At 54.1% G+C, this 12768-nt stretch overlaps 1 pseudogene; it reads right to left on the bottom strand.

The window, feature by feature from the left end:
• Positions 1-8193: 8193 nt before the first annotated feature.
• LOC114199475 (protein phosphatase 1 regulatory subunit 14B pseudogene) lies at positions 8194-10437 on the bottom strand (annotated as a pseudogene).
• Between the last annotated feature and the right edge of the window lie 2331 nt (positions 10438-12768).

Here is a 12768-nt window from a genome sequence, read left to right as displayed (position 1 = left end):
GACCCTGAGATCATGACTTGAGCCAAAACCAAGGGTCGGATGCTTAACCGACTGAGCCACCCAGGCATCCACCACCTCCCCTTCCTGGCTCTGACATTACAGTGAGGTTCCAGGTGTATACACCAGGCATGAAATAGTTAAGCTTGGCTGCCAGGTGGGTGGCGGGTGGGTGGGTGAACTTGGAGTTGATGGCACCCTGCACAACGGGAAGAACTTTTAGTTGTCACTCAAGTGGAAAGTCAAGGTGGTCCTCGCAGCCCCTGCTGTGGCTAGGAGTGGTGTGGAAACAAAGCAAAGAACCCACCCCCACCCCCCACACCTTCCTGCCCCATCACTGGAAGCACAGCAGGGCCTGGGAGAGAGAAAACATTTCCTGCACTCATCCATATGGGCCAGGAAGAGCAGCCCAGAGCATCAGAAGTACAGTAATGGAGCTCTGCAGATAGTGAAGTTTGGGTTATAAAAAAGTCAGTGCCCCGAGGCTAAGGGTCTGCTCTGTGCTTAGTGTGACCCGCTGGGACCAGAGAGGAGGCTCTGAGAATAACCCAGGACTGGGATAACTGCATGGAGTCTCGGGACAGCTAGGCATTTCACAGTCTCCATTCCAAACCACCAGCCTTGACTCACCTTCCTGGTCTCTCAGTTCCCATTTGTTCTACCCTTGACAGCCTTGTCCTACCTGAACCCTGGGTGGGGGGGGGGGGCACTTGTCTTGACCAGGCAGGACTTTAAGAGGCCCAAAGAGACCAAGGCCACCTCCCTTCTCAGAGGGGCTTCAGTCTGTTATTTTAAAAATCAAGGAATACCAAAACAAGCCTTCTAAAACTATGGCATATTTTGAATGTTATAGTTCTTAAATTATTACTTTTGATGCACATACATGCAAGCAATGAAATAGTTCTCTGTCCCAAAAGTATAAAAATTGATGTTATTTTGAGGGATGCAAAATGTCGGAACTTTTGCAGCAAAATTGCATCAATTTTGCATTTCCAGTAAGACAGAATATTATGCTAGTTAGGACTGAATGATGACTCTGTGCCACTGTATGACCATCCTGTCGCTGCTGTAGCAAATGACCACAGCGTGGTGGCTTCATTCAACGGAACTTCTTCTCTCTCACTCCAGAGGCCAGAAGTCTGAAATCAGTTTTTACTGCTCAAGGACCTAGGGGAGAATCCATTTCTTTTTTTTGTTTTTTTTTTAAGATTTTATTTATTTGAGAGAGAGAATGAGAGAGAGAGAGCACGAGAGGGGGGAGGGTCAGAGGGAGAAGCAGACTCCCCGCTGAGCAGGGAGCCCGATGCGGGACTCGATCCGGGGACTCCAGGATCATGACCTGAGCCGAAAGCAATCGCTTAACCAACTGAGCCACCCAGGCGCCCGGGGAGAATCCGTTTCTTGCCTCTTCTGGCTTCTGCTGGCTTCTAGCTCCCCGGCCGCATCACCCCAACCTGCCTCTGTGGCCCCATGGTCTCCTCCTCTTCTTGGGAAACATGTCCTCCTGCCTCCCTCTTATGGGAATACCTGTGGTGGTATTTTGGGCCCACCGAGATAATCCAGGATAATCTCCCCACCTCAAAATCCTGAGCTTAATCACGTTTTGTGCCACAGAAAGTAACCTTTACATGTTCCAAGGATTAGGACTTGATTTCCTGGAGACCCTTCATTCAGCCCACCACACATTGGTGAACTACAGACTTCAATCTCTTAAGACTATCCTACACTAGAACAGTGCTCTGCACAGATAGTTACAGGACTTGGAAACAGTGTTCATTCAAGCAGGTGCTGTGGTTCAGGGACAGAGCATCAATTCGAGGCTGTACGAGAATCTTCCAGTCCTGCCGGTGCCTCTCTGCTTCTGCATGGACAACCTTGCTTAGAGAGACCATCCCAAATCTTCATGTGAGGCTTTCTGGAAATATGATGGCCTAGCCAATGGCAGTCTGCCATCCCTACCCCACGTTCGCCCAATGATAGGCCCTGTGGCAGGTGCATTGTGGTGCCACAACTCCCCCAGGCAGGGAGTCCATTTGGAGCCCCACTCACATCCTCATCCCAGACTTGATGCTTTAAGCCCCCACATGTTTGTCTGAAGAAGGCCTATCCTCTTATTCTTATTGTGCCAAAATACATCTAACCTAAGTGTTACCATGTTAGCCGTGGAAAAATGTGCAAATCAGTGGCATCAAGGACATTCACAATGTTGTGCGACTACCAGCGTTAGCTAGACCCAGTCACTCCCTGTACCCCCTCCCCGGCTCCTGGCAACCCTAATCTGCCTTCTGTCTCTATGGATTTGCCTAGTCTAGATATTTCCTACAAAGGGAACTGTACCGTGTTGGTCCTTTGTGCCTGGCTTCTTTCACTTAGCGCCATGTTTTCAAGGTTCATCCAGATGGTGGCACATTTCCGTATTTCGTCCTTTTGATCCTGAATAATATCCTGTTGTTTGTATATACTACATTTTGTTTATTTCTTCATCAGTCGATGGACGTCTGGGTTGTTTTCTACATTTGGCCATTCCTGACTGGAACCCCAGAGCCCACGAGACCCTACATACATCACCCCTGAATTAGGGCAGTGGGCTGCCTCTAGGTCCGTGAGCTTCCGTGCCAAGCCAAACAGGACTTGACCTTAATCCAACACAAAGAATGTGGCCATGATAAACTGGGTTCCTTAATGAGACACACGCCCACCTTCTGGTCTCCCCACTCCCTCCTTCAGCGAACAGCCACCCTTCTTCCAACCCCGTGGTCCTCGCGGGCCTGCTGTGCTCTCCCAGAGTCCTACTGATGCGGAACTCCGAAGCTCTTCCACCCCTACTCCTCGTGTTATTTAGAGGGTAACAAAGGGGACCCTGCAATCGGTCACCATGTACCCAGAGAACCTCCCCGGCTGCTGTCCAATGTGACCTTGAAGGAGGCCCAGGCCGGGGCAGGGTGGCTTCTGAGCCAGCCGGTCTTCAGGCCCGTGGGTCCCAAATGTCGACCTCTTGGGCCCTGCTGGGTCTTGCCAGGGCCTTTCCAGGAGAAGCCAGGGCCTGAAGCTGGGTATTGACACTTCTGAGGTGGATTCTCTGCCAATGCAATTGCCTTTGATCAGAGACCCTCTCCGCCTCCCCCTCGTAACAAGTTGTGAAATCAGAAAGTATAAGTCTTCCCTTTAAAGATGAGAAGGGCAGAATGACAGTTATAGAAATTTCTTTTGTTTAGTCTGCTTTAAAAGGGAACAATGGACCAAGCAATTTCCATGGCATCACCCCAGAAAGAAGTATTGTGGTTATTAAAATAGTGTGCTTACTTTGTGCTAATGAGAAAAGCTGGAGAATATTAATGAACTCAGAGACTCTACAGAGCGCTAATTATCTGACTCATCAGGCAAAGGTCCCAAGTACCATTACAGAGACTCTTCTCTGGCCTCTATCATTAAGAAACTTTGACTGTTGTCCCACCACTCTATTTAAAAAGTTGAGAATTTTCTTGTTGTCCTTTTTTTTCTAGAGTCTGCTTTTCCTCCCTTCCTTCCTTCCTTCCTTCCTTCCTTCCTTCTTTCCTTTCAGTAGGCTCCACATGGAGCCCAATGCAGGGCTTCAACTCATGACCCCGAGATCAAGACCTGAGCTGAGATCGTGGGTGGGACACTCAACCGACTGAGCCCCTTGTTTTCCCTTTATAAATATAATTCTTTTTTTTTAAGATTTTGTTTATTTATTTGAGAGAAAGAGAATGAGAGTCAGAGAGCATGAGAGGGAGGAGGGTCAGAGGGAGAAGCAGACTCCCCGCCGAGCAGGGAGCCCGATGAGGGACTCGATCCCGGGACTCCAGGATCATGACCTGAGCCGAAGGCAGTCGCTTAACCAACGGAGTCACCCAGGCGCCCCTATAAATATAATTCTTAAAATCTCTGTACATCAGTTTCCTCATCTGTAAAATGGGAGAAGTAGGGATTCCTACTTACTCCATAGGAATATTTTGAGGATTTAAGAACCAGAAATCACTTAAGAACTGTACCTGGAACTTAGAAGCAATAAAAATGTTTGTCATTATCATTACCATCATCACCATTATAAATATCAAGATTATAAAACACATTTTAGATAATTGTCTGAAATCATAAAGCGTGGATAGGACGGGATGCAAAGATTGTTCATGAACTACACCTACTGTCCATCACTTCAGACAGAAAGAAGCTCAGGGAACTCACTAGATGCTTTTCTTTCTTTCTTTCTTTTTTTTTTTCCATCTAAACTAGCTTCCTTTGTTTCACATACTAAGAAAGATGGAGCAGAAAAGTAATTCAGTCTGCTATTGTCTGCAGATACCCGTTTTAGAATAAAGGTGTCTCTCACCATTTCTGAATGTTAGTGAAAGCAAAGCCTTTATTTCTCTCACCCAGACCCTGCCCAGGCTGCTGGGGCTGGAGCCACGGCGGGCATGGAGCTGCTGAAGGCATGGGAGCTCCGGGGAACAACATCCCTGACTCTGCTGCCAAGCTCTTCAGAGACGCCCCAGCTGCTGCCACTCAGGCTCCCTTCACCGTCCTACCAACAGAGGCCCCTTGTTCTGTTTTGACCAGTTTGAGCAGATTCTGTCAGACACCCCAACGTTTCTGGGGCTCCACAGAGACGAGAGAAACACTATCACCATTCGCACAGCCCTACGGCCCAATAGCCAGCCTCCTCAACAAGGAGAGAGGCCCGGCCTTAAGTGGCAGCCACGGGGCCCCCAGGGGGGCTGGGAAATCCGCTCACATCTGTTCACATCTGCACCCCCTGGTCTTCTCTGAGCTAGCCCCACCAAGGGTGATGTCTTTTGTGTGTTGCTGGGGATGGGACATCACAACAGGATCCAAGCACAGGTGTACCGTCACTTTGGAGACAGCTGGTCCTCAGCGAGGTCATTGTTCCAGGTACGAGGAACTCAGGCCATCTTCAGAGGGCAGACGGACCATTGTATAGGGCCCCGGCTCCCCAAGATGGTACATCAGACCACCACAGCCCAGTCACCCGAGGCACGGGACCTGGCTTGTGCCCAGTGAGATCAGCACTGTTCCCCAAACATTTCCACATCTGATAGAGGCTGGGGAGCCAAAAGTGCTGAGTCAGAATAGCTGGGGACGGAAGCTAAGAGATCTTGTGGCCTGCAAGCTTTGGGGCTCCCTGTATTCTCAGGCTAAGTTAATGCTGCAGTAAACAAGCCCGAGAATGATAATGGCATAAACAGAGTGGGGTTAGTTTCTCACTCACATAAACAGTCCCAGGCGGGCCCAGTTCTGGTGGTTGGTTGGAGGTGGAGATCTTCAAATACCTGGGCTCAGTCACCTTCCACATAGCTTCCAAGATCGCCCTGATGTTGACATCCAGTAACGAAAGGGGAAAGAGCGTGAAGAACCACACAGGTGAGGAAGACTTTTATAGTTATAGCAGGCCTAGAAAAATGGGCATATTTCAGAGGCTAGAACCCAACTGCACGGCCACATCTAACTGCAAGGGAGGTGGGATGCGGCCTGGCTGTGGGTCCAGAAGGACGAGGGTACCAATCTGGAGAGCAGCTGGCCATGCTTGTCACACCATCCAACTGTGGTGGCCATGGATCTGAGGTTCACTTGGGTGCAGCGTCCATGGTCCCGAAGTCCAGAGCCACCTGGAAGCCTCCACGGGGTGGGGGTGGGGAGCTCCTAGGGAGCGCCAGACTATAAATTCCACAAGATGTACCCCCCCAACCCCACCCTCCCGGCAAAGCTGGCTCCTCAATGCTCGGTCATCAGAGGGCAATTTTGAATGGCCCTCCTGCATTCTGGATGCTCTGCCTTTCATGCAGGACCCAGTCGAGGGCTTGTGACCCTTGACCCAAACTGAGAGCCCCTCTAGGGAACCATGGCTAAGGGTTTTCCGGTGAGACTCGCACCCACACTCCACCGCCTCTGTGCCTATGTCACCGCCCTGAGAGCACCCCCCATCCTCACCCTGACCCCCACCAACCTCCCGCCAGTACCACTTGCCCTGCAGAAGCATTTTCTCTCCATGAATGATGCAGCCACCTGAAGTCACAGTTCCTACCCCAGGTGGGACAAGCATAGTCCCCCATCCACTACTCACCACCCAATAACCAATGACCAAAGAGAACTTCTCAACCACATCCTTCAGGAGTTGGGGCAACAGTAGGATGAAGCCAAAAAGCTTTGGCTACGAGGAGTCCTGACGTCAAATGCCCTCCCTGCCACTCCCTAGCTGGGTCTCTCAGCTCAAGCTGCTTACCTCGCCGAACCTCAGCAAAATGGGGGGAATAATACTTCTGTGTGGAATTCCGGAATTCCAAGAGTCGGAGGGGATGGTGCGCACCGAGTCCTAGCATAGGGCCTGGTGCGCAGGAGGCCGGCAGGCTTGCTTGCTGTTGTAAGTGGGGGCTCCGGGCTGGTGCGGCGCGCTCTGGCCAGAGCCGAAGTCCCCAAGGAGCTGCGGCTCCCACTCGGCCTGAGAGCCCTACACTGTGGGTCTTCTTCCCCCTCCTCCGAGGGGGCGCTCCCCCCCTTCTAACGGCCATGTAAAGAAGGTTCCAGCCGCCCCCAGCCTGTGACAAGCTGGGCACTCTGACCCCCACTCTGCTCCCATCTCCCAGTTGCCAAACCCAGAGACACTTCACTTCTTACCTGACTTCTTGTGTGCGGCGTCCACTGCTGCTGACAAGCACGTCTGCCCAAACTGCCCCTTCCCGCCTTCTGAATACCTGCCTTTCTTTCCTTCCTTCTTTCTTTCCTCCCTCCCTCCCTCCCTTCCTTCCTCTCTCTCTCTCTTTCTTTCTTTCATAGGCCCCACACCCAGAGTGGAGCCCAATGCGGGGCTTGAACTTATGACCCTGAGATCAAGACCTGAGCTGAAATCAAGAGTCAGATGTTTAACCGATTGAGCCACCTGGGCGCTCCCTGAATGCCACTTCCTATCGCTTCCAGACACTCCTGCAGCCTCCTTGCCCAGCCCCTCCTCCTCTGCCTTCCCTTTCCATGCTGACATTCCTAAAGACACGTCCTTGGGCCTCTTCTCCTCTCCGTCCTTGGGCCTCTTCTCCTCTCCGTGCATCTCCCCAGATGATCCCACTCCTCCATGGGATTGATGGCCACAGGCAACACTGACGACTCCCAGATCATTCCCAGTGCCCAGCAGCTTGCCCACAGCAGCTGGGATGACCTAATTCGCAAACTGGATCTAGTCTTTAAGCCACTTCAAACCCCTGCATGCCATCCCATTGCCCGGAGAGGATTCAGACCAGACTCCAGGGTCCAGGAGTCCTCCTCATCTGGCCCCGCCTGTCTCCTCCTCCCTACCGCACCCCCCACATTACGGGCCCCGCCCCTCACTTTGGCTCTTCCAGCCTTCGGAGTGATTTGCATCCTTGAAGGCACCAGGATTCCCTGGGTCTCCACTGCTTGACTTCCAGGAGAACCCCATTCACCCCTCAGTAGTCATCCCAAAGGACAGCTCCCCACCGCTCCAAGCCTAGCTGGGGCCCCTCCCCCGGCCCTCCCTCCTAGGGGAGGGTCTGTGGTTGCCCACCTCCCTGCTCAGTGGTGTCTGCAGTTGCAGGGAAGGGGGGGGGGCTCTGAGGGGGAAGGGAGATGCCAACGTCCAGAGGGTGTTCCAGACGGGGTCTTGTTAGGGAAGGTCAAATCAGCTCATGGAGTGTGTAGGCTGAACTGTGTCCCCAAAATGATATGATGACATCTTGACTTCCAGTCCTCGGAATGTGACCTCACTTGGAAATAGGGTTGTTACAGGTGTAATACGTAAGATGAAGTCATACTGGAGTAGGGTGGCCCTTCATGCAGGATGACTGGTGTCCCTGTAAGAAGAGAAAAGAGACAGACACATGAAGGCAGAGACTGAGGTTGGTTTTTTGCTTGTTTGTTTGTTTGTTTTGCACCAAAGGCATATCCTAGCTTTATTAAAGGGCCGCACCGCAGAGTCAATATAAAAACACAAAAAGTCCCATCAGTTTAATAACAATAAAAAAACCCCAAAAATGGAAAACTGAGGGGGCAGGGAAGAAGACCCTGGGCCAGGGGCATGGGGAGCCCTGCTCACCGCCCCAGGCCTGGCAGCAGGGCCCCTCCCCACCCCCCACCGTATTGCTGTTGCTACGAGGTTGGGGGGGCAGTGATTGTCCTGTGGGAGCCACCGTTCACCTGGATCAAGGACCCTTACTTCTTCTGGGCTGTGCTCAGCTTCTGCATGGCCCGGGTCTTGTCCAGCAGGCCAGAGATGAAGGCCTCAGCAGGTTTGTAACAGTCAACCAGCAGCTCCTTGACCCTGGCAGCCCGGTGTCCTCACTCTCCATGTCCAGGAGTTCGTCCACATCAATCTCCAACTCCGGGATCTCCTCTTCCTGGCAGTCGTAGAGGCGAGTGAGCTGCTCCAGGATCCACTCCTCCAGGCTGAGACGCTTCCGTAGCTCCTTGTGGTCGTACTTGACCGTGACCTTCCCTTGGCGCCTCACTGGGCCCTCACGGTCCGCGTCGCCAGGGCCCTCGCCTGCAGCCCCAGGGAGGCTCTGAAAGTAGAGGCAGGGCCCTGGGCCACCACCGCCCGACCCCAGGGGCCGGCGCCGCCAACGCCGCGCCCCTCGAAGGGCCGCTGTGGGCCGTGGCGGCCGCCGGGGCCCCGTGTGCGCGTCGGGCCCCTCCCTGTGCCCCCGCCTCCGGGACGCCCTCCGGTTGGCTCTGGGCCACTGGCTCGGGTTAGCTCGCAGGCTTGGCTCTGCGACGAGGGGCGGTGGCGGGGGCGTCCGGCAGGGACAGCTGCAGCATGCAGAGCCACCCCCCCCCCCCCCCCGCCCCGGGCCTGGCCTGGCCGCGCCCCGCCCCCCGGGACTGAGTTTTGCTGCCAAGAGCTCAGGAACGCAAGGAGGGCCGGCAAGTCCAGAAGGGAGGAAGCGGGAAGGAAGGATGCTCCCCAGCAGGATGCAGAGGGAGCTCGGCCCTGCCAGCACTTTGACCTAGGAGTCTGGCCTCCAGAGCCGTGAGACGATACATTTCTGTTTGTTGACGCCACCCTGGGAACAAATACACAGGGCAAAGGACAGGCCTCAGATTTGGGGGAGAAGTCTATTACCTGCAGTGATTTTTTGGAACCTCTGAGGACATTCCTGTCTCCAGTTGTTTTTCTCATGAGGCCAACAGCAACAAAGGCCAAGTAACAGAATTGCCCGGCAGAGTCTGGGGACCCCCCCCCCACTCCTTGTAAGAGGAGAGGACAAAGCCAGCAGTGGGCAGCCCAGGCCAGCATCTTCTCACACCCCCAGGCCCAGTGCGGGCTCTGCCCCAGCCGCTCTCACGGACCACCAGCTGTCCCTTTAGAACTGCCCCATAGCATGGGCTTCGGATTCAGGCGGGCCAGAGCTCAGCCCTGCCCGTCTCCAAGCTTCGGTTTCTCTCCTGTGTTTGCTCCAGCACCGGAGGCCCCCAAGTCTGCTCCACCTGCTGAGTCCAGACATCCCCTCCTCCTGCATCCTCCCCGGGGCCCCCTCTCCTGGTGTCTTCACGGTGGCAATGCCTCAGACAGCTGAAGAGGCCCCACCCTGTCCTGTAAAGAGAGCAGGAGGAAGATCACAGGCACTTGCCTTCAAACCCGGGCTCTGCCATATCCAGCTGTGTGACTCTGAGCTAGTTCCTCCCCACGTGTCCCGTTCCTTCCTTGCAGAGCTGAGATGGCTGCAGGGCTGGGGGAGGTAGCTGATCGAGGGTGGTGGAGGCTCCTTCCCTGGCTCCTGGGCCAGCCTCAGGACGTCTACGAGAGCACCGAGGCTGGCGGGACAATAGTGTGTGCCTGCTGCATGCATTGCTCTGAGGGGACGGTCCTTAGCCTTTCTCTGGTTCACAGAGTGGGCCAGAAGTCGAGACCCCTGCATAAATCCCTGCACCCAAGGCCCTCAGCACACTGCCCACTTGGCGCTGAGCATCTTTCCCGGGCTCCCCGCTCCAGCCCCGCATCGTGCTCTGAGTTGTGGTGGCCTGTCTCCCACACCCTTTGAGGAGAGGGACTCGCACAGGTACATCCTGTTCACCGTGCCGGACCCAGGGCTCATTCTCTAAATAGAGTCTTAAGAGTGTCCCTTCGCTGCCCCCCACACTGCCCTCCTTCTCAGCCTCCTTTGCCGCCGCTTCCCTTTGCCCCCGCTTGGAGCACCGGTGCTCCCCAGGGTCCTGCTTCGTTCCCTGCCCGCCTCCCACCACCCCTCTCCCTAGACCAGCTCCGCAGCTTCCATCGCTTCAGCCTGATTTCAGTGGAGGGGATTCCAGCCACCCTGACACAAAACCCCAAGGTCTGACAATAGAGGTGCCTTTTTCCCCATAAAATCCTACTGGCACCGGGTCCCGCAAAGCCATCAAGGAGCAGCCCCCTCCATCTCTACTACGGGGCTTCCAAGCGGCCTTGGGCACCCGCATGCAGCAGCTCGGAGAGCACACGGAGAGGGACGAGGGAGGTTTTATGGGTCTTTATGAGACATATGTCACTCCCACCACCTCCATCCAGCCAGAACGCCGCCTGTCTTAGTCTGTTTGGGCTGCTACAAAATACCAAAGGCTGGGTGGCTTATAAACAACAGACATTTATTCTCACAGATCTGGAAACTGGCAAGGCCAAGATCAAGAGCCCCCTGGGGTCTCTCTCTAAGGGCACTAACCCCATTCACGAGGGCTCCACCCTCACGACCCAATCACCTCCCAAACGCCCCAGCTCCTGAGCCCATCACATCAGGGGTTAGGACCTCAACACATGAATCTGGGGCAGGGGAGGACACAAACATTCAGCCCACAGCTGATGGCCACATCTGACTACAGGGAAGCTAGGGGACGCAGTCGTGGGCTACAGCTGACAGCAGAGGGCTTAGGTTGGGTGAGCGGCTAGCTGCTTCCCACCCCAGGCTCCCCATCTGGTCACTGATGAGCCATCCCCCTCTCCTTCTCCTTCACAGAGCACACCCATCACTCCCCAGAGAGGCAGCCGAGTCCCCTGCCCTCACTGTCTGCTGGGACCTGCGCCCCAGGCCGGGACCCCCAGGAGGGGCGTGGTTCTCCCTCTGGGTCCTGTGTGGGTCCTTGGGATCTGGAAACTATAAAAGGACGAGTTATGCACATCCTGCCTTCCTCCCAAGGCCCCCAACACACACAGTACTGGGCCGTCGGGTTCGGACAGAGTAGCCACGATACAACGTCCCAAGGGGAATGGGGTGAGCGGAGGAAGATGTGCGCAGGTGCTGGGGGGGGCACGGGGGGAAGCCCCAAACAGGAGGTTCTTTTTTTTTTTTTAAAGATCTTATTTATTTATTTGAGAGAGAGAATGAGAGACAGAGAGCATGAGAGGGAAGAGGGTGAGAGGGAGAGGCAGACTCCCCGCCGAGCAGGGAGCCCGACGTGGGACTCGATCCTGGGACTCCGGGATCATGACCTGAGCCGAAGGCCGTCGCTTAACCAACTGAGCCACCCAGGCGCCCCCCAAACAGGAGGTTCTGCTCTCTGGGACCCCTGGCTCCACCTTCCAGAGCTTGCCATTTTGCTCCAATGGCCCATTTGAAGTAGGTGTGTCGGGGATGTGCCCCTCCTTGGGGGCGGCTCATCTTTTGCAGGCTCCGGTGCCAGTTGGTAAAGGTTGTGAGGCCTCAGGTTAGGTTGAAGGCGCAAAGGGTTAAAGGCTCGAATTTGGCTCAGGTCTCTGGCGAATGTGACAATACAGTTCCCTCAGAAGCTGAAAAGGCTTCTTATCCTGTCGTTTCCTGTCAGCGTCAGGTACCAGGGACCACGCCCAAATTCATTTTGAGACACAGTTCTCCAGGCTGATTTTTTTTTTTTTAATTGTTTTGCTCCCTGGCCTCGGGCTCTTCTCTCTCAATGTACTAATAGTGATCCTGAGACTCGGGCCGGGAAGGAGGACGCTGCCTCACCCTGACCTCGCACAAGGCGGAGGCTTAAGGGGCTTTCGCAGCTCAAAGCCTTGTTCAATATGATTTCCTTCTGTTTGGCATCTAGAAGCGGTCAACTTTCCCAACCAAGGCCCCACATTTTTGGAATCGTTCTATTTCATTTTAGTTGTGCTTGCAAATCAGCCAGTTCCGGCCGGGGTTCCTCTTAGCCTTCTCAGCCCTTCTAAATGCTGCCTGTAACAACCAAGCCTCGCTGTGACAATCTGTGTCACAGCCTCTTCCCTGGGAAAGACAGGCTCCTTGGCAGCGGTCCTGCTTACCTCAGGCCACTGCCTACGCTAGGTCTCCTCCCTTCCAGACCCCGACTCCAAACCAATACCATACATTTTAGATTTTCATTATGGCAACATCCGGCTCCTGGTACCAATTGCTGTCTTAGTTAAAGTAACGCTAACTTCTATAGAGAGAAACCCCCAAATTTCATTTGCTAAACACACTCTAGGTTTTTTTTGTTTTGTTTTGTTTTGTTTTTGTTTTTTTTTACTCACATAAAAGGCAGAATGGGGGCGGGGGGAGGGATTAGGGCCCTCTGCTCCTTACAGTCCTTTGGTGACTCAGACAAATTGAGCCTGTGCCATTTTCAGTACACGGCTTCTAAGGGATACCTGAACCTCAGGTTCCAGGGACAAAGAGACAAGAGCAGAGCAGGTGTGAGACTGATTCTGGAGCAGAACCAGACCCATCCGTGTACATATGACTTATGGCTACTTTCATGCTACAGGGGCAGAGCTGGTCCGGTGCGGGGGAGATGGTATGGCTCCCAGAGCCTCAAGTAGTTCCTTATCCAGCCCTTTGA

This window comes from Eumetopias jubatus, unplaced genomic scaffold (genome assembly GCF_037043125.1).
Source record: "Eumetopias jubatus isolate StellerSeaLion01/CBP00866 unplaced genomic scaffold, mEumJub1_p1.0 scaffold_10, whole genome shotgun sequence".
Lineage (NCBI taxonomy): Eukaryota > Metazoa > Chordata > Mammalia > Carnivora > Otariidae > Eumetopias > Eumetopias jubatus.
Note: the sequence above shows the minus strand (reverse complement) of the source record. Positions and strands in the feature narration are given on the sequence as shown.